Source organism: Mesoplodon densirostris, chromosome 5, assembly GCF_025265405.1.
Source record: "Mesoplodon densirostris isolate mMesDen1 chromosome 5, mMesDen1 primary haplotype, whole genome shotgun sequence".
In the NCBI taxonomy this organism is placed as follows: Eukaryota; Metazoa; Chordata; class Mammalia; order Artiodactyla; family Ziphiidae; genus Mesoplodon; species Mesoplodon densirostris.
The window spans coordinates 109,069,583-109,089,385 of record NC_082665.1 but is presented as its reverse complement, the minus strand read 5'-3'; the positions used below and the strand labels follow the sequence as shown (position 1 = coordinate 109,089,385).

Genomic DNA, 19,803 nt, shown 5'->3' with positions numbered 1-19,803 from the left:
GTTTGCTGACAGATTGGGTGCAACATGAGAGAATCAGAGTCAAGAGTGCCTCCAAAGTTTTAAGCCCAAGCAACTGGAAAGATGGAGCTGTCATTTACTGAAGTGGGGAAGGCTGTTTGAGAGAGAATGGCAGCATTTCAGCCATGGACTTGTCATCACTGAGATGTCTGTTATACATGTAAGGAGGCTTGTTGATTAGATGGTTAAAATGAGTGTGGTATTCGGGGGAAAGGTCTGGGATGGAGCTATACATTGAGAGTTGTCAGCATTCAGATGGTAGGAGATCTCCAGGGAGTGAGGGGACAGAGAAGAGGCCAAGTCCAAGGGCTGCTCCCTGGAGCGCTCCAAAGTGAACAAGCAAAGATGAGCCAACACAAGAAACTGAGAAGGAGAAGCCAGGGACAGAAGAGGAGAACCAAAGAGGGTGATGTTCCAGAGCCAGAAGAAGACATTTTTCAAGGTGGACAGAGTGATCAACTATATAAAATGCTACTGACAAATCAAGATAAGGACTGAGACTTAACCATTGGGTTTGGCAATACCAAGGTCACTGGTAAACCTGACAGGTGTAATTTTTATGGAGTGATGGAGGCAAAACACTGGTTAGACTGAGTTTGAATGAAAATGAGAAAAGAGGAACTGCAGGGATCAAGTGCAGATGACTCTTTCAAGGAGCGGAGGAATGAAGCAGTAGCTGGAGGGGTGGATGCGGTCAGGAGATGTGTATGTGCATATGTGTGGGGTCAGTGGGAGAAACAGCTGCCACAGATAGACAGATGCTGTGGGGGGCAGATGGGAGTGGTCCATAAAGAGAAGAACATTGGAAAGAGAAGGTAGAACTGCGGAGTCAAGCCCTTAACTAAGGAAGGGAACAAGGTGTAATACACAGGTGGAGGGGTTGGTCTTTAAAAGGAGCATCGGGCTTCCGTGGTGGCGCAGTGGTTGGGGGTACGCCTGCCGATGCGGGGTACGCGGGTTCGTGCCCCGGTCCGGGAGGATCCCACATGCTGCGGAGCGGCTGGGCCGGTGAGCCATGGCCGCTGAGCTTGCGCGTCCGGAGCCTGTGCTCCGCAGCGGGCGAGGCCAGAGCGGTGGGGGGCCCTCGTACCGGGAAAAAAAAAAAAAAGCAAAAAACGGAGCATCATCATAGCAACAGGCAGAAAGTAGAATATATGGGGCATAGATTTGATGGTGGAAAGGTATGAAAGCACTCCTTTGCCATTATTTTCTCAGGTAAGTGGGACATAAGTTTCTCGAGTGAGAATAGAGATGGGAGAGGAGGTGTTAAAAATTTAAAGAGAGAGAAAAAAGTGTGAAATAGTCATGGAGATTGGAGAGGATGGCAGTGGTTCTCAACCAAGGCTGCCCACTGGAATAAATGAAGAGCTTTAAAAAAGGATACTCATGCCCAGATCCACCCCACAAGAATTTAGATTTCATTAGTTTGGGGTGGAATTCAGGCAGCAGTACTTTTTATAATCTTCCCCAGTTAATGATAATGGAAGCCAGAGTTGAGAACCCCTGGACCAAAGGAATAGAGTAAGATGACCTGACAACACCAAAGTCCACTTAAGGGTCATGGTCATGAATTAGAGTGAGACCAGTCAGGATGGTGGTATGACTCAGTAAATGAAAGCTGTTATGCTTATTATATCACCAGCTAAGTGATATAAACCATCCTTGTAGCAAATATAATTTTGCTTTTATCTCATCCAAATGATTCACCCAATTTGTGTACATCATAGGGTTTTGAAGTCACTTGCAAATAACTAAAACCACAAATGTATATCCTTGAATCTCGAGGAGGTCTCCTCTGGTTCTTTTTATGCGACACTGAGCACTGCACATGGGGTCGCTGGGCTTCCCAACAACTGTAGAGATCCCAGGTCACCCCTCCTACCCACGCTGCCAGTGTCCCAGTGTTAATAAAACAGTTCTGTGCCAGCGTTTCATGAAGCCCCTCCAGTCCACACCACCTGGAGCCTCTATTTTAGTAGGTTCCATGTTTGCAATTCCTGTCTGGTAATCATCTCTGCTCCCTCCAGAGAGGTCTACCCTTGATCCTAGCCCTGAGCCTGGAGAGATCTCTGTGATGATAAGTGCCCCAGTCCAGCCAGGCTGGGTCCCTGTCTATGTTCACTCCACCACTGGAAAAATAGACTGCAGACTCTATCTTGAGCCAGACTGCCTGGGCTCGAATGCCAGCAGAGGGCAGAAGCCCTGTGAGCTCGCCTGCTGGGGGAGCCCCTACTATTGGCTCTTGTCCCCCACTTATGGGTGGATCTACTGACAAGTGCCAGTTGTGAACCTCCTTCTATCTGCTGCTGCAGTTCTGGGGAGAACTGGCAGGTCCAACGTTCCTTCCTGCAGCCTGGCATGTCTGAAACACCCTCCATTCTACTTGCCCGGCAAACGCCTCCTGCTGGGGTCTCACCTCTTCTTCCCTGACCCCACCCCTGCCTCCTGCTCCCAAAGCACCTCGTGCAGCTCCTGTTCATCTGGTCCCTGATCCCACATGCCTGTCTGTCCTCCTAGATGGAGGGCCCTCCATGGAGGGAGAGACTGGGTCTCATGTAACCTCATATCCCCAGGGCTTAGTAGAGTGTCTGGCCCACTAGGTGACCAAAAACTGACAATAACTATTAAGAAGTGCTGCAGGGCTTCCCTGGTGGCGCAGTGGTTGAGAGTCCGCCTGCCGATGCAGGGGACACGGGTTCGTGCCCCGGTCCGGGATGATCCCACATGCCATGGAGCAGCTGGGCCCGTGAGCCATGGCCGCTGAGCCTGCACGTCCGGAGCCTGTGCTCCGCAGAGGGAGAAGCCACAACAATGAGAGGCCCGCGTACCGCAAAAAAAAAAAAAAAAAAAAAAAAAAAAGAAGAAGAAGTGCTGCAATATTAAAAAGAGCTACCATTTCTTCATCACTAGTCACATGCTGCCCTAGGTTAATCACTACATCGTACTTGCACCAATGCTATGAGACAGGAATGGTGAACACAGACTGCAGAGGAGAAACTGAGGGTCAGAGAAGTTAAGTTCCCAAATTCACATAGCTGAGAAGTGGCACATCTGGAATTAAACCCAAGTCTGTGTGGCTACAAAGCCTATGATTTTTTTCTCAACCTCGGGGCTGAGAAAGGTGACCCTACAGATGGTGATGGAGTTGCCTCCCGGCACTCCCACTGTAAGTCCCCTGGACTGGCTGGGAGACAAGGGTGGGACCCTCGGAGCCCAGAAGCATTTCCCTAAGAGGCAGCTTTCATCCGTCTCCTCCCTACCTGTTATTTCCTCTCCTCCAAATCTACAGGCCAGAATAAGCTGTTCATTGTGTAGAGCAGAAAAGGAACCGCCACAAGCCCTCCAGCAGGAAACATCTTCTAGGGATTTATTCCTAACACCGTCATCATTAACCACCCCCGCTCTAGCCCTGGGCCAGCATCCTCCCAACAGCATACAATTGACAAAGGCGATCCTGCCGTCGGCTCAGATACAAGATGATTCAGCCTAACTGCTTTTTTCAGAGCTCCCTCATCGCCTTCCTCCCTCTCACCCCTAGGACACACTCCTATGACCATGCCCTGGCCAGGGCTCAGCTCCACGGATCAGCCCAGAGAGCATTCCCTACTTAGCCTTGTTGCTTGTTTCTCACTCCCAAGGCCGGAAGTGACAGGTAGAAGGACTATTCAGTGTGGCAGAAGGGCCCAGCGGAGCCCCAGGGTGTTCCTGCCATGTGCTCTCACACCTTGGCTTTACCTAGAGAGCACATACACGTGCGGACCGCACCCTGGTCTCAGCAGGTGGGTGGGGGCGGGGAGCATTGGGAAGGCTGAGCTCAGTCCACCAGGCCTCCTAAGGGCGGGGTGCTGTGCAGAGAACCCCCGCAGTGTCCCTGCCATGGGGAGACACTGTCTAACATAGCTAACTTCATATAACCTAGTAAGTACAGTGTAGGAGATGAAAGGTCTTCTCTTTGCTTTGGGTGCCATGAATTTCAGGGACTCATCCTGAGCTGAGGCTGAGCTAAAAGGCCTGTCTGGGCAGAGCAGAGGCCAGGGGGGTGAGGAAGGAAGTGATCTCTTCGTCAGTAAGGCGTAGCTTGGCTCTCTCTAAAACCTCCACCACTGCCGCCCCACACATGACACACACAACAGGGCTTTTGGGCCCCCAGGAGCACACCAGGCCCCAACCTAGACCTTGGAACAATCCCAGTCCTTCCTGGAGCACAAGTAACTTGCCTTGGGCCACTCTAGCCCAGTGCCAAGGGCTGGCTGCCCGTCCACCCTGATGTGTTGCATCAGAGTCCAATTTCTCTGGGGCCAGGGCCCTGCCTTGTCTTCATCAGTACTCCTAGTACTCCTAAAGTCTGCTCCAGAGTCCCCTGACGACTCTGTCCCTCCTGTCCCTTTTCCAGACCAGGAGCCTCTACCAGACAGACGTGGCAGGGGCCTGCTCGCCTGGCAGCTCCAACGTTCCTTCCTGCAGCCTGGCATGTCTGAAACACCCTCCTCTGCCCGGTCTAAATCACCAAGCTGTTGACAGCCATCCCGACTCCACTCTGGCCCAGACTTACCCAGCAACCAGGAAGGGAGGCAGGAGCCTTCCCACACCCTGGCTCCAGTGGGGGGAGCCAGACAGACTGCTTACCTCGCTCCCCTCCCTCTACGCCACCCCCCAACAGCCCGCCCCAGCTCCCTCCACAGCCCCCAGCTGGTTATCTGAACCAGGAAAGCACAGCTTCTGGCTGGCTGACTACATTGTTTGTTGCAAGCCTGAGGGACCGTGTCCATGACTATGAGAGTTTTTACAGACACCTGTGGGTGCTCAAACAGATGTCTATAAGCTCTCAGAAGAGCGAGGGGTGTGTCAGCAATAACAAACCTTTCTGTGTGGCTCTTTTATACTTGTATACTTTCTCGTTGGTCACATCCATGGTCTAACTGGAACACAAAAACAGATCTGAGGGGAGGCAGCGCCAGAACCATTATTCCCTTTTATCAATCAGGAAACTGGAGTTCAAACTGAGTAGCGTGTGACCACACAGCTTCTGGACAGTAGAGTCCGAACCACAATTTAGGATTTATATTTACCTAAAAATTTACCTAGAAAATTTACATGCAAAATATTGGGCTCGCCAAAAAGTTCTTGTGGGTTTTTCGGTAAGATGGCACGGGAAAACCCGAACGAACTTTTTGGCCAACCACTATATGGCTCTGTCATAGGTCTGCGTGTATGGAAATATATAAAACATATCTGCCTATAAAAACGTTTCGATTTGTATTTGTATATGTTATGTTTCACAAAGGTGGCTAATTCAGATCTTCTGTGCCCTGCAAATCACAGCACAGGAGAGAGACTATGGGCTTTGGAGTACAGACAGCTCAGAGGGTTCAATCACCGTCTTACCCCTGAGGGACTCTGGGCGGATAAGTCTCTCTCAGCTTCAGTTTCCTCATCGGCACAGTAGGGATAATTATCAGCATTCTGTAGGGCTGTTGGGCAGCCTAGAGAGATCTGTGGGTCACATCTGGAACGCTGTGGGTACTTAATGAACAGTAGCTATTCCTTCATTCACCCGTTGTTCTCTGACCACCATAGATTACCCAGACAGGGGAATCCAGACACACCACATACCTTCACTCCTCCCTGCTGGTGCTCCTGCTGCCTCCAGGCCAGGAATGCCCTGCCTCCCATCCTCCACCTATAGGGACTCTTCTCATCCTTCAACATCCAGTTCAAACACTATCTCCTTTGTGAAAACTTCCCCACTGTCCTCGGGACCCCAACACCCCACTTGTCCAACTAATTTACAAAGTGTTTTGTTCTGCCTAGAGTCCGGTGTTCACGTAACTGACTCACCAACTTCTCCATGAAAAGACAAGGCCTTGTTCATCTATTTGTATCTCCCACCTCACTCCCCACACCCTGAGCATTAGTATTTAATGAGGCCTTTTAAATTAGTCTTAGTGGTTTGTTTCAAATAAGACCAGTTGGGGGGAAAGATAAATTAGGAACTTGGGATTAACAGATACACACTACTATACATAAAATAGGTAAACAACAAGGTCCTACTGTACAGCACAGGGAACTATATTCAATATCTTTTGATAACCTATAATGAAAAGAATCTGAAAAAGAATATATATATATACATATATATACACATATATATATAACTGAATCACTTTGCTGTATACCTGAAACATTGTAAATCAATACACTTCAATTTAAAAAAGAAAAAAAAGATTAAAGAAGTAAAAAACTGAAAAAAAAAGACAAAAACAAATAAGACCAGCTCATTACTTTTTTAAATCCATCAATGCACAAAATTATACAGAGCTAAAAATCACCCAGGATCCCTGCATCCAGGAAAAAAAATAGATTAATATCCTTCATTGCATGTCTCTACATTTACATTTGAACAGAAGTGTGGAAGATGGAAGAATGCATAAAAGAAGAATGGATGGGATTGCTTAATAAAACAGCTGGGGTTTTTTATTTTTTAATTTAATTTTAATTATACAGAAAAGTAAAACAGAGGAAAAGCTGAACTTTTTTTTTTTTTTTTTTTTTTGCGGTATGCGGGCCTCTCACTGTTGTGGCCTCCCCCGTCGCGGAGCACAGGCTCCGGACGCGCAGGCTCCGGACGCGCAGGCTCAGCGGCCATGGCTCACGGGCCCAGCCGCTCCGCGGCATATGGGATCCTCCCAGACCGGGGCACGAACCCGTATCCCCTGCATCGGCAGGCGGACTCTCAACCACTTGCGCCACCAGGGAGGCCCTGAACTTTTAATAAATGTTTCTACATCAAAATTATGTTATTTCCTTAAAGACTCCTCCAAGTTTAAGAGAAAAAAACATAATTGATTTACAATGTTGTATTAGTTTCAGGTGTACAGCAAAGTGATTCAGTTATACATGTGCATATATTCATTCTTTTTTAGATTCTTTTTTCCAATAAAATTTAAAAAAATAAAGGGTTAAAAAAATTAATTGAGGGGCTTCCCTGGTGGCGCAGTGGTTGACAGTCCACCTGCCAATTCAGGGGACACGGGTGCGTGCCCCGGTCCGGGAAGATCCCACATGCCGCGGAGTGGCTAGGCCCGTGAGCCATGGCCGCTGAACCTGCACGTCCGGAGCCTGTGCTCCGCAACGGGAGAGGCCACAACAGTGAGAGGCCCGCGTACCGCAAAAAAAAAAAAATTAATTGAGAGGTTGGAGCCATGATACTAACACCCGACTTAGTGTGAGAGAGGGAAAGTTAGCACCTAACGTCCTCCCACTCCCTCCCTCAGCTCTCCATTTCCATTACACTCTTTTCACTTCCTCCCATTCTGTTCCTTAGACTTACAGCCCACCCATGCTAAGGTTTTCTCTATTTGAGTAGAAGAAGGGCTCTCCAAATGACCTATCACCATGCCTTCCAAAGGGTGCTTTTGACTAATCTTTTTCATCATCAAGTAGGTTTTCCCATGAAGGGCTCATATGTGTTATATGAAGAGATGAGAATGGCCACCTGCCTTATCCTTACAGAGTGATGTAACTGAGTGTAAAAGTCTTCAGTCACATGACCTTTCCCTTGGAACTCTGTAAATATTTCCTCTCCATGTTCTCAAGTTCTGCTTCTGCTGGCAATCAAGTCTGAGACCAACATGACTTTTTCCCTGGGGCAGAAATGAATTGCTCCCAATATCCATTTTCCTCATCTTCCTTTCAGTAATAAAAGGCCTTCCCCAAATATGAGTTCTAAGAGGGTACACGGCCACCCAGCTGGAGATGTTTTCCCAGGCTCCTTTGCAGCCAGGCTTGTCTGCGTGATTATGTTTTGGTCAATGGAGCAAGAGAAGTGATCTGTGCCTCCACAGATAGGCCAATTACCCTTCTGAGTGATCTTTTTACAACCTTTTTACAACCTTTAGATCTCTGATGAGTTTCTTCATCCTTTTTCTCAGCATATACTGTGATTTTCCTCATGCCTTCTCTCTCTGTTAGTAATTTAGTTTTCAGTGGATTCTACTTTGTTCCTTTATTAACTTTTCCTCTAATGATGTAGTTTGTATCCTCCATTTTTTTCCTTAGCTCTGTAATTGCCCTTTTTATTTCATTCTGTAGTTTCATCATCTTGCCTTTGAGCTCTCAATGGATTAGTTTTCAATAAACTTTATTTTGAATGAATAACTGAATGAATCCTCCTACTGCCTCTTCAGCCCAAGAGCTAACTCCAACCCAGAAATTATCTTGGGGGATGGGTAGAATAAGCCATTTATCACTGAGTGAGACAGAATAATATTACTTACGTGCCATGCCTTCCACCTTCCTGATCCTACGCATCCTTCAAGGGACAGCTCAAAGCCCACCTGCTCCAGACTCTTCCAGCCCACCCAGGTTGCTCCCTCTCCAGCCCCCAAAGGGTTTCTCTGAACTAAAGGATACACAGGTAATGCCTGGGCTACTTAATGAACTTGGACCTTTTGAGAAAGGGGGTGAATCTTCTCCTTCTCCCTTGTTACACCTGGTTGGGCAATAAAGGATTTCTTTGAAGAGTTCTGGGCTACTGATTCTCTGAATGAAAAGGAGGATGAAAACTAGAACCGAGACTCAGAAGAGGCCTTCGACATCAGACTCACTAGTGAGAACACCGTAAGGCAGGTGGAGGAAGAGGAAGAGAATTCAGCAAGGGTGTGATTTTTGAAAGATTAATAGAGACGGAAGGATGACCTCAGTCTTCAAGGCAGACCTTCTCGGCCCCTGCAGACACCACTGTGAGGGTTGAGCAGGCCTACATTCAAGTTCAAGCACCTCAACTCACTCGCTGTCTGACTTTGAACAAGTCACCAAACCTCCTTCAGCCTTTGTTTCCTCACCTATTAAACAGAAATGATAACAGTATATGCCACCATAGAGAGGTTAAGAAAATTATATTTGATGATGGGTATAATGGTTCCAGCTTCATCTCCCAGCACTTCCTGCCTTATGTGTTCCCCTCTGGGGACATTAACCTGCTAGTGGCTCCCCCGCACATGCCATTCTCTACCCCACACCTTCACTCCTGCACTCCCTTTTCTCCCTCAAATGCTCTTTTCCCAGAGGCTAGCAGCTACTACCCTCTACAACCCAGCTTAGGTAGGTCCTCGGTCCTCCAGAAAGCTTACCCAAACTCACTGTACCATCTTCTCAATCTCTGTATACATCCAAATCGTAATATTTATCCCATTATATTGTTGTTAACATCTGCATGCCCACCTCCAACTAAGCTCTTAAAGGAAAAGAACTGTGGGGCAATTTGGGTCTATGTTCTAAAACTGAGCATTGTGCATGGGCTACAGCAGGCACCTAGTGTTACTTGAACGAATGGACAAAGCAAGGACTCTGAGAAAAGAGGAAGAGGAGGACACAGCAAGTTTGTCTGTCGCTAACTTCTAAGGCCCCGCCAGTTACACTGAACGCGTGTGTGCATATCTACAATGTGTGCTCTTACGGTAGATACTCCCAATGCCTAGCATAATGCCTAGCACACAATAAACATTTAGTGAACAAAATAATGTTGAATAAACTTTACAAGAGAAGAAATTGTTCAAGAGCCTACAAGCACAGCTGCAGATAAGCCCTTAACAATGCCAATATTGAGCTCCATTTACTACCTAAAGGCATCGAAGGTAGCCAAGCAATGGTACCCATTAATCTGCAGCCATGCTCACTACTGGTGGGTGTGTTTATTCCGGTTATAACCAGATAATGAGTATAGGTGCTTTAAAAGGCAGGTGGGGAAAAAAAAAAAAGGCAAACCAGGCTTGATGAAAATAACTCTTACGAAAAAGGGGAAGAAGCAAATGTATGTTGAATCCGAATGTCAAGCTATTCACACATGGCTGTCCCATGAGTTCTTTCATTCATCTGTTCTTACGGGAATGGTAGAAAGCTTTCATCAGCCCCATAAGGAGAAATTCAACCAAGCTCCCAGTGAAACACAAGGACAAAGGGAGTCTCAGCCCCAAAGGACTGGGAATGATTAGCAGTGGAAAAACCTGTAACATGATGTAGGGAATGAGCTACACCCAGTGCCAGCATCACTACTTAGCAGCAGTGAATCTTGGGGTAGCTCCTAGCCCTCTCTGAAGCTCATCTTTCTCATCTGCAAAATGGAGCTGATGATACCAAGACACCAAGGCTATGAGGACTGGATAAGGGAACAAACAGGGCCTTATCAGGGTGAGGAGCACAGAAAAAGCCTAGAAGATGGTAAACTTGCCACGTTTCCCTCACTAAGACTTAGCTAAGACTTAAGTCCAAGAGGTTCTTCCTCATCCACAGGAAAGAAAGAGACAAGCATTTCAACTCCAGCTCAGGGGACCTTTGAGAGGTTGCAAAGGGCAGAATGTTCCTAAAATTAAAGCTGAATGACGTCTCAGTCCTGTGCTAGGGAAACCAGGAGATGGATGCAAATTTAGAAAGACTGTAATAAAAAAATAAAAATAAAATTACAATCATCCTCCTGGGACATGTAGTTCTTTTCTGGTTGCCAGATTTCCTGGTCATCTAAAGTGTATGTGATATATTTATTTCTGTGGAAATAATTTATGAATATAAAATCAAGTTGAGCTGAAGCCAAGGACAAAACCGGAGGAGGGTTGCCAAGATCCAGGGGAAACAATGGTCTAAGTCTCCTTTGAAGGCTTCCATTTTATTCCACCTTTTTAGAGCAGGTGACAAAAGCTCCAGTCACATTGTCCATAACTTGTCCCACCCCCTCAGTCCGATTTTCCCTCTCTCCCACAGTCATAGACTCTCAGAGGTGGAAGGGGCCTTACCAGGCATTTAGGTCAACCTCTCTGAAAAGCAAGAATCCTCTGATGGCAAACAAGTTCACTTGCGACTTCTGCTTAGATACTCCCATGGCAGGGAGTTCACTGTCTTGTGACCTAGCCTGTCCCCTGGTTGGGCAGTTCTACTGAGTAAGTTCTTCCTTATCTGCCATTCTGCAACTGTGTACTGGTTTTCCTCCCCCCAGCAGCAACACAGTGTAACTCGTCATTCTTCCACATGAAGAAGCTGCCTCTTATTTTATCTCCTGCAGGCTAGAACACTCCAGTTTCCACATTTATTCTACCTCCAATATGGTGTCCTAAACCTCTGTCTTCCAAGTAAGCCCAATTCTGGGTGTGCTTCATTTTATCATGATCTGTACAGGACCTGGCGAAACACGACTTTCCAGATGGGTCTGAACAACAAGGTAGAGTAGAACTGGCACATTCCTTCCTCCAGAGCCTGAGATCAATTCCTCCTCTTCTTCACTTCTCTCTCCTCCCTCCCATCACTCAAGTTCCAGTCCTCCCACCAGATGCCACCGACCCTGGGAAGAGAAACAAATGTGGAAGAGCCAGGGCTGGTGGAATGAGGGGGAGAAGGTGATGACGCAGAGTTCAGTTTCCTGCGCCGGTGGCCTAGGGCACCCAATCAGGCAGGACAACTCCAAAAATAACCTTCCATTCAAACAGCCGGCTCTTAGTAGCTTCCCAGGAGCCCTTCATTTCAGCTTTCCAGGGCATGGTTCTCAGTGTTCCTGCACCCATTCTCTCACCACCCTTTCCAGAGCTTGATGGACTGACGTCATTTAACCATGACATTTACAACCAGCGTTCCATATGTCCAAGGTCTAAATACACTTAGAAATATATTTTTATGGAAACAGATAAATATTCATCAACAAAAGACTGGTTAAATAAACACATCCATGATATAGGCTGTGATGCAGCTATGAGAAAATAATCTGTATATACTGATATGGAAAGACGTCCAATACCTATAGTAAAGTGAAAAGGGCAAGTTTGTAAAGTTGCAGTTACAATGTAATCCATTTACTGAGTTTTTTAAATGTATCTGCAGGGCTTCCCTGGTGGCGCAGTGGTTGAGAATCTGCCTGCCAATGCAGGGGACACGGGTTCGAGCCCTGGTCTGGGAAGATCCCACATGCCGTGGAGCAACTAGGCCCGTGAGCCACAACTACTGAGCCTGCGCATCTGGAGCTTGTGCTCCGCAACAAGAGAGGCCGTGGCAGTGAGAGGCCCACGCACCGCGATGAAGAGTGGCCCCCGCTTGCCACAACTAGAGAAAGCCCTCGCATAGAAACGAAGACCCAACACAGCCAAAAGTAAATAAATAAATAAATAAATGTATCTGCATATAACCATGAATACATACATACGTACATCCAAAGGGGGCTGAAGGACCCACAACAAACTGCAAACAGTAGTCACTTTGCAGAGAAGTGGGATTGGGGGAAATAACAAAAGGTAAGGTGGTTCATTTTTTACCCTATTTGAACATTCTAAAAGAAAACATTACACTTATTATTTGTGTGAAGAAGCCCCTAACTTTATGTATAGTTTCCCCTTTTTATCCTTGTTCTCCATTTGATGATCTCAAAGCTGGAAGGGGCCTAGAGAGCTGTGGGTCGAATCCCTGTGGTGGCATGCGTCCTGCCCAAGGCCACACAGCTAGCTCGAGACAGCCGGAGGAGTCCGCAAGTCACAGTGCAGGCCCGGAGATAATGGGAGCCTCAGTGTATTAAAGAGAGGACTTTAATTTAATTACTAAATCAAGTCAATTTTCTCCTTTTAGTTGAGTCAAAAATTCCTACTTGGGAGCAACAGTGAGTTAGGAGAGACCAAGACAACAAACTTGGAGGAGAAAGGGGAGCCTGGTGTCTTCCCATGGAGGAAAAGAGGCATCAGAGAAGATCTGTTTCTCAGGCACACCTGGCAGGGCCCTACCTTTTCTGGCCTTCCTTGCCCTTATCCATAAATCAGAGGGAAGGGGTTGGGTGAAAGGAGATGCGCAAGCATGGGGTGGCAGCTACTCATCTGAGCGAAGACCTCATCTTCAGAACGAGACAGGCAGCAACTCTACTTGAAGGCACACTAGTACCACCAGGCCGTCAGTCTCTGACCTTCATTCCATATGGAAGCTCTGCTTCTGGAGAGGGAAGGCTGGGTTCAAGTCTGATTCAGGGCCAACTAATGCTGCGTTGCTTGGGCTGTCACATGGATTACTTCATTCACTCCTCACCAAATTTTTTATAAATGTGTTTAAAGAAATTCAGAAGTCACTTGCCTTAAGCATACAACTGGTAAAGGGTGGGGCCTTTATGCAAAATCGGGTCTCCTGACTCTAAATTCAGTGCTCCTTTTATCGCATCTCTTTGTGACACGGGACACAGCAGGAAAATTCACTTGAGCAGTAAAACTACTTAAGTTTTACTGGCACTTTCTATCTCTCTCTCTCTCTCTTTCACACACACACACACACACACACACACACACACACACACACACACGGTTCCATAGGTAACAGTGACAGCAGACACGGGCTCCAAGAGCAGCACGACCCATTGCCTCAAATATGCATCATGCAACTCAGTGAAATATTTATGGCTAAGCTGAAAAGATGTCTGGGATGTACTTCAAAGTCACGTGGGGTAGAGTGTGGGGTTATAGACCAGCCATGAGTTTTGATAATTGTTGAAGGTAAATGATTATAAATGGGAGGAAGGAGGTAATTACACCATTCTTTTTACTTCTGTGTGTTTGAATTTTCCCTAAGAAGACTTTTGTAATGCAGCATGCAAGTGATCATTTCTCTCTCAATTTGTCACCTGGTAGGAGGTACCACTTTAATTAACTTTCTGCCTGCTATCATGGTAAGAAAAAATATTAGGACCAAAAGTTTCTGCAGCTTGTGAAAATCCCAATTATAACACTAATAGCTATCACTTACGGAGGGCTTTCTGTAAACCTGGCACTGTACTGGACCCTTTAACTATGATTTTGTTTAATCCTTACAATGGTCCAGTGAGGTAAGGGCTGTTATGCCCATTTTACAGAGAAGGAAATTGAAGCTCATCTATATTGGTGGTAATTTGTGAACAAGAATTCAAATCCTGAATTACTTATGCTCTTAATTCCTACTGTTCCCACAATCCTATGGGAATAATCTGGAATATGGACAGAGATTTATTCACAGACATTAATCATGGTGTCAATTACAATAGAGAAGAATTAGAAGTAGTTTGATAGGGCCACTGTGGGAAAGCCTTCCCCACTGCTCCAGTCTGGGGTTGTTGCCCCTCCTCTGCATTCCCAGGGTATCCTGAACTAGTCTCTAGTTACCCCATCTCCTCCATTGGACCATGAGCTCTTCTTATACAGTTTTTGTTTAGAGTGGGCCCTCGAAGATGGGAGGAATGAATTAATAAAGGACCCTGGAGTTGCTTATTTTAACACATACAGAAACTGAAAACCTGGGTGTTAAAATAAATTGCCACAAGGGCAGAACTAGAACCCAAGGCCACAGGCAGGGCCCTTCTCTTTCCATTAGACTTTAGGCTCTTCTAACATGAAAAATATATATATATATTTTTTAAAGGGTATTTGGATGCTTGAGGCATGGTTGGGAAAGGGGAAAGAAGTTGGAGACTCCTTCCTCTATAGGCCTTCACTGAAATGCTCACTGGAATGATCAGATCCCATGGGACCATGGGACCTTGGAGATGCTGATATGGTGATGAATGAAAAGGTGCAGCTTTAATGAGGATATAAACTGTGACTTGGGTATATGAAAAGGGTAAGTAAGAAAGCCAAGAGTAACTGTACTTGCAGTATGTTCTCTACCATTTAGAAAAAACAAATCCACTAAAAAAAAAAAAAAAAAAGACAAGAAGGAAAATTGCCAATTGTTAACAATGGTTGCCTTTGAATAATGGAATTTTCTTGCTGTTTCTCTATACTTTTTTGTACTTTCCAAATTGTCCTCAATGGGCATGCTGTATTTTTATAATCATAATGACAAACAAAATTTAAATCACCAAGTTGATTCTAAAGGCTAACCTGACCCTTCTAGTAATGACTTAGAAAGTCACTCCAGTATTTTAATGTGATGATACCACATTGCTTACTATGTTACTGTAACATATACAACTATAAAAAGTTCATCTATCCAAGTCAGAATATATGCAGTATACCTGCAGACAAGCAAGAAAAAAGGTATTTTTTCCCCAATTCAGTTCTTACTGAATAAGTCACTGATACCAAGTCTAAGCAAATTCTCAGGACTCTAATGTTCCAGAATATTACTGCAAATTTCATTAATGAATTATTCCTGTCACTTTTTAATGCAACCACATCTTCACACTTGTAGAGGTCCACATTCTCTTTGAAGCCTTCCTTCTTCTACTCTCTCGTTGACCACCTGCTCTTGGTTTAACTTATGAAGAAAAGGGACAACCCCACCACCACAGAGGTCAATTTTGAGATAAATTAGATCTATTTTCTGTAGGCTCTTTAGGGCAATTTCTTTTTACTTTTTTTAACTTTTTTTAATTTTTGAATTTTATTTTATTTTTTTTTATCCAGCAGCTTATTAGTTATCTATTTTATACACATCAGTGTATACATGTCAATCCCAATCGCCCAATTCATCACACACACACCCTCTGCGGCTTTCCCCCCTTGGTGTCCATACGTTTGTTTTCCACATCTGTGTCTGAGGGTAATTTCTGAGGGGAGATCCAAATGTGTTCCAAGCAGGGGTGGGTGGGCAATGAGTGGATCTGGCTCTTTGTAACTCCAGGTCCAGTACAGGAACCATTCCCACACTGATCTGCCTGCTTGTCAGTAAATATGGAGTGAATGAATAGAAAGACTAGATTGCACTCACCTGGGTGTGAAAGTTCTGGGTTCGGTTTTTGTGTTTTTTACTAGGTTTATTTACCTTAGAGTCACACACACTTCACAACCCCCCAAAGGCCCTTTTTACAGTCTGGCAGACATTCACCCCAGTTACTGACTAGGTTGGGTCTCTCATTTAAGCACAGGGCTTACCCAATGGGGTTATTCTCCAACCGTCATTCTCTACCACTAAAAAGCTGGTGAGCACCCAACCCTGACAAGAGGTCTGACAATGTGTAAGCATGAGTCACGTGACTGAATACCCACCACAGCCCCAGGAGATGCATACATGTTCTTCCCCTTACATTATACCCTGTAGATGCAACCGCCTGGTCCTCAAGGAACACAGGGAGAGGAGGGTTGACCCAAACCCCATCCTCTGCCTCTAAGGGCCAAGCAGCTTCCACTGCACCTGAACAGCCTGTGCAGAGACTGGGCAGGAGGGACTTTCACTGTACAAAGAAGGACACCGGAGCCCAAGAAATTAAGTAGCATGAAGAGCTAAGTGAGGTCTCTCTTCTGACTTCTTGCTGCCTTTCGTTTTACGATCATAGTTTAAAACAGCCCCCTACTGGGGAAGCACAAGGCAGAGGAGTCCAGGGCAAGAGTAAAGTGAACCAGTTAGTAAACACTAAAGAAAACCAATCCCCAATGATAACTATCAATATAATACTCCTCACCATATCTACCATTGGGATCCAGGGCTTTGTTTAATTACCAAAACCTATTTAAGTCCTTAAGGAATTCATTCTGTGACTTAAAGGATGTTGTTATAACAACCATCATAACTTTGACTGTACTCCGGGGTACCAACAAAAACTCATTTGATGCAACAGCTTCCCTTTCACGCAAAAAGAGGCACTAAAAGCAGACATCTTGCTGTGTGTCCTTAGGCATGTAATCTCTCCTCCCTGAGCTTCAGTTTTTCCATTTAGAAAAACTGGCCAGGTGATTTCATAAGTTCCTTACAAGGGTGAGAGTCCTGATGAGATCTCTAATCAAGTGCCAAGTGGAATTACCACAAAAATGAAACAGCCTGGAAACCCTAAGAAAAGAAACAGGTGCAGTCAGGAGATAAGAGGGACAGGGTGAAACAGCACGTTAGCTTTGGGGAAACCCAGACTCAATGTGTTTTCTTTGGTTTTCCAACTTTTCCTCTGCCAAATGCAAACATAAGTAGCTGCTTCGTGGGACTGTCATTTAAAAAAATTTAATTAAATAAAATCAATGAAAACAATGCTTTGTTCTCCCACAAGTGACTCAGGAGTAGCGCCCTAGGAGACACTTTCTTCCTGGAGTGCTTATGCCCAAACAAAGGCCTCCTGGCACAGGGATGACAGGCAAAACATCCAAGTCTCCACAGCTGGCCCGGCTCCAACTTTGAGGGGAAAGGGCAGCCAGAAGAGAAAACTAACTACGCTTATGAAAGGCTAGGAGAGTAAGGAATTACTAAATCTATCTTTTCTCAAATGGGTAAAGAACTCTTGAAAGGGATAATGGAAGGGTGCAGCTTTCAATCTGAATTACGTTCTTTGTTTAACTCTATTCTGCCTAAGGCCACTGCCTCTTCAGCCAACCACAGAATCCCGGTTCTGCCTTTTCGACCGCATGGCAGTGTGCAGTGTGGGAGTTGGGAGACCCAGACTCAAGTCCTCTCTAGGTGGCCTATTTCACTCGGTTTAAACTTGGACAAGGAGCTGAACCCTCCCGGCCTCCGTTTTCCGGCCTGTAAAATAAGAGGGTTCACTGGATGCTCTCTAGACTCCCAAAAACCGGGGCGCAGCGCCGGAGGCCCTCCAGTTCCCCACTCCCCACCCCCGCCCACCCCAGGGACAGGTTAATCTGCTGCGCAGCTGGCCAAGGTGAAGCCGCAACCCGACCGCTCCGCAAGCACAAGGGTGGCGGTGCCTAGGTTCCCGCGCACACCACCCACTCCCACAGCCTGACGGGCTTCCTTCTGCACCCACACCATCCCCTACTGAGCCAACGCACTCCCCGCCCCCAACCACCTCACTGCTGCCTGAACAGGTCTGATGAACTAAAATCTGCAAAGCTGAGCTGAGCATACGTAGGCAAAGAAGAAGCAAAACAAACAAGAGGCCTCTCTTTCCGGACCTCGGAATTTCCCTCAAATAAACTAGGATAGAACTGAAAATAATAGCGTCCCCACCTAGAACAAGAGTGCTCGGCTGGCCTTGTTTGTACAAACACACAACGAGCCAAAAGGGGCCAGTGACACCGGGGCTGGCTAGACGCAGGGATCTACAAAGGCAAAGCGCAAACGAAACCCAAGACTGCGCTGGGCGCCGTTTAAATCGAACTGTTCTTTCTGCAGGCTAAGGAGGCACTCGCCGTCCCCAACAGAGGCAGTGCAGGGACAGTGGTGCGCTGGGCACGGTCTTTTTTTTAGGAGGGGGACCCACAGACCTTTAATTCAACCCCTGTCTCTAAGAAACCACCGTGAGGTGGAAGTGAGGGGTGGTCCGGGTCATCTCAACTCATGCACCACGGCCGGGGACACACTCCCGGCCTGGGGTAATCTTTTGTAGCTTCCTTCTCTTTTCGTGTTTCCCGTTTTAAGTCTAGCAATTTGGTCTGATACCCAAGTGGTACCTTTTAAACGGGTCTGTCGTCTTCCTCCAGCAAGTGACGCCCCCAGCGCCGCTCCCTCCCCGGCAGCTGAGACAATGGCCGGATTGCGCAGGGCGGCTCCAAGGGGCTTGCGGCGCGCCACGCTCCCAGCACAGGGCGCACGTGCATTTGTTATGGTACCTGTGCCCCCACCCCCGCCGCGGGCCTCAGTTTCTCCGTCTGTAAATCCGGCAGGCAAGATGTGAAGGAATCTGGACTCTGCAAGGAATCCCCCTCCCATGCTGACGGTGCAGTGGAGAAAGCGGGGTTCCCCGCGGCCGCGCGCACGTGGGTTTGTTGTGGGTCCGCAGGCTAGTGGAGCCTGGGAGAAGCCAGGGCGGCCCCTCCGCCCGGATTAATCCACAGACACCCCCAGCCAAAGGGTGGCTGGTCAGAGCGGCCAAGGCGTCTGAGGGGTGCTGGACACCGATTCCCTGAGCCCTAGGCGCGCCCCGGACCCCGCCGCTCCGCTCCCATCCTGTGCCCCTTCGCTCCACTCCTCCCGGGGGGCTCGGGCCGCGCCGCCGCCCACCGCAGCCCTACTCACTCGCTGCGCTCTCGGCCGCCGAAGCTGCGGTAGCTCAGCCAGCTCCACGCCCCAGCCGGCAGGCAGCGGGTTCCCTTTGTTAGCGCGGGGCAGTGCCCCAGGCGTCTTCCCCAGCCCGGCCCTGCGCGGGACTCCCCTCCCCCGGATGCCTCCGTACTCCTCGCCCGGCGGTGGCCAGAGAGCCCGGGAGCTGGGAGCCCCAACGCAAGAGTCCCTGAAGGAGGGTCTTTGGGGAGGAGCGGGGGGACAGGGGATGAGGGGTGACGCGGACGCGGGAAGGAGGGAAGAAGAGTGCGGCGAAGGGGCGGGGGAAACGAGCCGTCTCCGTTATGCAAATAGTAGGGAAGACCGGGTGGGTCCCCTCGCCACACCGCACCCCAAACCGTCCCAGCCCTCCGGAGGTCGCTAGCGAGCAGGCCTCGGGATTAGGGGTGTCTGGTTAGGTGGTGCACTTAACCCCCGAGTGATGCCAGGATGCGGCTTCCCCGTCCGCCACCCCCGCCCCCCGCCGAGAGCGGGCCGAGGGCCGAGGGGGAGGGGCAACGTGGAAGGGCAAGGTTCCCAAATACTGACTCTACCCTAGCCTCACAGGTGGCTGAGGGTTGAATCCAGCACTCTCCTAGCAAGCAGGGACTATAAATCCTGCCTCTGCTACTGACTGGCTGCATGACCCTGAGCAAGTCCCTTAACCTCTCTGAAGCCTCGAATTCTTCTTATGTAGAATATGAAACAACAAAATCTATTTCACAGGGTGTGACAAGAACCTCCCACACACTGTAGATACAGAAGGGAAGGAGGGTCAGCGAGTCCCTACCCGTGGAGATTTCCACACCAAGCTGTCTGCAGGCTGGTGGGTAGGAGGCCTCAGGGAGGGTGGAAAAGGGAGTGAGTTTCCTTCCTTCCCTG

The 19,803-nt window shown here is 47.6% G+C and overlaps 1 protein-coding gene across 1 annotated transcript in view; it reads right to left on the bottom strand.

The window, feature by feature from the left end:
• ST6GAL1 (ST6 beta-galactoside alpha-2,6-sialyltransferase 1) overlaps positions 1–19,157 on the bottom strand; it is a 149,437-nt gene extending 130,280 nt beyond the window's left edge. Inside the window, exon 1 of the mRNA XM_060100117.1 lies at positions 18,898–19,157. The gene's annotated coding sequence lies outside the window, so the exon portion shown is untranslated. The remainder of the gene's footprint in view (positions 1–18,897) is intronic.
• Positions 19,158–19,803: the final 646 nt, after the last annotated feature.